This window comes from Myotis nattereri (assembly GCF_964212035.1).
Source record: "Myotis nattereri genome assembly, chromosome: 14".
NCBI classification, from domain to species: domain Eukaryota; kingdom Metazoa; phylum Chordata; class Mammalia; order Chiroptera; family Vespertilionidae; genus Myotis; species Myotis nattereri.
Window position 1 is genome coordinate 57,221,333 of NC_138089.1, and position 4,505 is coordinate 57,225,837.

The following is a 4,505-nucleotide window of genomic DNA, read 5'->3' on the forward strand; positions in this document are numbered from 1 at the left end:
GAGGGCCTGGACATCTCCCCTGTGTCTGTTTTGAATGGGACGTTTGATGGTGAAGTGTGTGAAAAACAGGGTAAGAGCTCCAAGTGGAGTCACTCGTGTGAAGACCCCCCTGAATTATGGGTTCAGGCCTCCCGGAGATGGAGTCTCAGACCAGTCCGTCAGCAGGCAGGTGGTCAAAACCACTGATGGACCCTGCTTGCCCTCCAGGTTCCACGTCCCCACTTCCTTCTGCCCGGAGGAGAAAATTCTTGTGCTAACCAGCCAAGCACCCAATATGGGTGGTTCATTCCTGTGTGTTCCTTTTCCTTTTAAAAAATATATTTTTACTTATTTCAGAGAGGAAGGGAGAGGGAGAGAGAGAGAGAAACATCAATGATGAGTGAAAATCATTGATCAACTGCCTCCTGCACGCCCCCTACTGGGGACCAAGCCCGTATCTGTCCAGGCATGTGCCCTGACAGGGACTCGAACCATGACCTTCTGGTTCAGAGGTCGATGCTCAACCACTGAGCCACACCGGCTGGGCAATGTATGTTCCTTTCTCATTGCTTGGTCTGGGGTAGGAGGCAGTATGCCCGAGGAAGTCAGATCTGAGGGCAAATCCAGGTGACCCCACTCCTTGGTTAGAACATTTGACTTATATCCTTAAGTCCCTCGTCTTCAAAATGGGGAAAATATCTACAATTTAGAATAAATCAGACCCACCTCTGTGACAGCCACGAACTAAATAACATTTCTGGTTACGGTACAATAAACTCAGGTTATTTCTCTTAGTGGCGAATCGTCTGTATTAGTCACTATTAGTTTTGGTTAAAGTTGTTTCCGGTCGTCACAAATGATGCCGTGCAGATTTGAAACAGAATCTCTAACGTAACTTGGTTACGACCCTTTTTCAGGAGTGAAGGGGCTATGAAATCCAACAGTGAGGTAGCAGCAAACCTAAAAATGGCATTGTGATTTTTGAATACTACCGGAACAAAAGATTAAGTGAGGATTTTAATCATTTCGTGTGTGTGTGTGTGTGTGTGTGTGTGTGTGTGTTATGGGAGGACATTTTTCTTGTTATAACTGTGCCTTCATTTGGAAGGCCAATTATTTAAATATACATTACAAAGGAAATTAAGAGACTTCCTAGGAAGGAACAATGCAAAAGTAATTACTAGTACTCTATGGAGAGAAAGCCAAGAATTTAATCTGGAAAAGCCTTGAGTGTTTTCCAGATAAAATATTTGAGTTGTGTAAAATGATTTCTAAAGCAATGGGAATTTGGAAACCTCAAAACAATTTAACACGAACATTTCATCTCATTTCCTAATATATTTTGTCTTTGAGGAGAGGCCAAAAATTCTGGTGATGATATCAAAGGATATAAATACCAATGGATGACTTTTTTGCCAGTAAAACACATTTTAAGTATAGAAAACATGGCCTATCGGATGTAGCACAGAATTTGGATCTAAGCAGACCTGTTCAAACCAAAGCTCCCAACGTCCTATCCTAATTCTGTAATTTGGCAAGTCACCTGACCTCCCTGACCCTCGATCCTTCTTTCTTAAACTTGGGGTAATAAGTGCCAACTTTGTAAGAAGAGAGTGGGGGGACGGGTGAAAACGGTGAGGGGATCACCAGGTACAAGCGGGTAGTTACAGAACAGACACGGGATGCACAGCCCAGCTTAGGAAGGAGAGCCAGTCATCTCCCAGTCACTGTGGATGGTGACGGACGGAGGAGATGTGTCGGGGTGATCACTCAGGAAGCTAGATGATGTCTAATCACTGGGGTGCACTAATAACGTATTGTAATATGTAATGATAAACTAAGAGCATATTGCATGTCAACTGTAATTGAAAGGTTAAAAAGTGATTAAGAAAAGAAGGGTGGAGTACAATGAATGTAAGTGGCCTTCCAACATAGCTCTTCTCAATCAATGATAAATGTGGGGGCTTATTAACATCCATAATAAGTTCAGAACGTGTTGCATTTTTATGTTTGTTTTTTGTCTTTCCAGCGAGATCCTAAGCTCTCTGTGGGGGGATACCATAGTAAAAGCCCTTTATTTCCTCCCAAACCATTAGCACCACTGAGAGCAGTGGACACCGCCATAGTATAGGTCCTATACCAGGGGTGGGCAAACTTTTTGACTCGAGGGCCACAATGGGTTCTTAAACTGGACCGGAGGGCCGAAACAAAAGCATGGATGGAGTGTTTGTGTGAACTAATATAAATTCAAAGTAAACATCATTACATAAAAGGGTACGGTCTTTTTTTATTTTGTTTTATTCATTTCAAATGGGCCGGATCCGGCCCACAGGCCGTAGTTTGCCCACGGCTGCCCTATACTATAGGGCAGTGATGGCGAACCTTTTGAGCTCGGCGTGTCAGCATTTTGAAAAAGCCTAACTTAACTCTGGTGCCGTGTCACATATAGAAATTTTTTGATATTTGCAACCATAGTAAAACAAAGATTTACATTTTTGATATTTATTTTATATATTTAAATGCCATTTAACAAAGAAAAATCAACCAAAAAATGAGTTCGCGTGTCACGTCTGACACGTGTGTCATAGGTTCGCCATCCCTGATCTAGGGTGAAGGGCAGAGGCCAGGCTCTGCTCCACGATGGAGAGTTCGAGCTCAAGGGCAGCAGCGGAAAAGCCAATCGCCTAAGGAACAACCGAGCACCCGGCCGGCGTGGCTCAGTGGTTGAGCATCGACCCATGAACCAAGAGGTCACGGTTCAATTCCTGGTCAGGTCACATGCCCAGGTTGCAGGCTCCATCCCCAGGAGCGGGCGTGTGGGAGGCAGCTGATCAATGAGTCTCTCTCATCATTGATGTTTCTCTCTCTCCCTCTCCCATCCTCTCCGAAATCAATAAAAAAATATTAAAAAAAGAGAAAAACAACAAAAAGAAACAGGTGAGCGGGCGCCCTGGAGCCTGGTCTGGTGCCGCGTATGCTGTGCCCGCTGACCCAGACACAGGCTGCGCGCGCGGAGACCTCAAACAGCCTCATTCACCCGAGGCCTTGCCTCCGGCCTGTGAAATCCATAGCCTCTTCAGTCTTTGACGTTCCTGCCTTGCACAGAGTCAGAGATTCACAAATCCCGCATTCCCCTTGTAGTCCCGAGGGTAACCCCTGCATAAGCGCCAGGATGCACGTCCGAGGTCTCTGCCAGTGTCAGGGGTGGCGCCCATTGTCAGTGACACTCCAACAGCAGCAACAAAATGAGAACAGGGAGTGGAAGGGGGGCCCCCCCGTCCTGCAGACCAGGTGTGGAACACGCCCGCCTCGCTCTCACCTGGGTTTCCTATGTGTCCACACAAGCATCGGCCCCTACTTTATGGGCGCCTGTTTCTTTCATGAGGGCAGAGAGGAAGGCGCACAAGAGCGCCGTTCTCTGGTCACCGTTCTCTGCCTGCGGTGAGAGCTCTGAGATCCCAAGACGCTCCTTCAGGACGCGTATCAGCGGATGAGCCTCAGGAAAGGGGCTCCCCGGGCGATGAAGGGATGTGAAAGCGTCGTCTTGGGAAGTGCCTTCTATGGAAAGAACTTTCTGGAGGGTCATTCATGACCTTTGAGGCTGCAGATTAGGTAGCTGGCGTGTTTGATAACGTGACACACATCAGCTCAAAGTTATGGGGTCAGTTGGGAGATGAGAGTCCTGGTTTCCCGGTGCTGCCTCCTTGCGCTCGGCCAGGACCCAGGAGAAGGCGGGGATGTTCGTCACGAGTCATTTCCACCACCGGGTGCGCTTTTGTCTGCAGGCCAGTAGTTCCGATGAGTGAGGCCGGGCACACAGTATGACTTTATTTATTTTTTAAAAGATTTTTTTAGAGACAGAGGAAGGGAGAGGGAGAGTGAGAGAGACACATCAGTGTGAGAACAGAACATCCATTGGCTGCCTCCTGCACACCCCACACTGGGGATCAAGCCCGCAACCCGGGCCTGTGCCCTGACTGGGAATCGAGCCCTGACCTCCTGGCTCACAGGTCGATGCTAACCATTGAGCCACGCTGGCTGGGCTCTAGCTCATCTCTTCAAAGACAGGTGTCATTCCTACTGACCAGTGCTGGTGTTGTTAGTGATGCGATGGCTTCCCACGTGATCCGCACGGCTGACGGCTCCCACAGAGGAAATGCCCGTGGGACCGCACCGCTGGTGGCAGCTTCTGAGTCACCGTCCGCTCGTTTCCCAGATTCATAAAAAGTAGCACATTCTATGCAGCACGGCCTGTCCCTCGCGCCTGAGGAAGTAGCAAACGCTCTAAGAGAGGAATAAAGGGACGTCGCTGCACATTTCTATAGAAACCGGAAAATACGCTACAATAAAAATGCTAAATCCGGGTACTTGGTAAATGGCTGGGGAGTATGTTTGGTGCTATGATACCTACCAAATGCCTCTTCACATCCGTGATCATTGAGAAGCAAAGGAATCATTATGGATAGTGAAACACACATAAACCACAAAGACACTGCTATTCATTATTTCTGTGGCTTTGCCTAGGC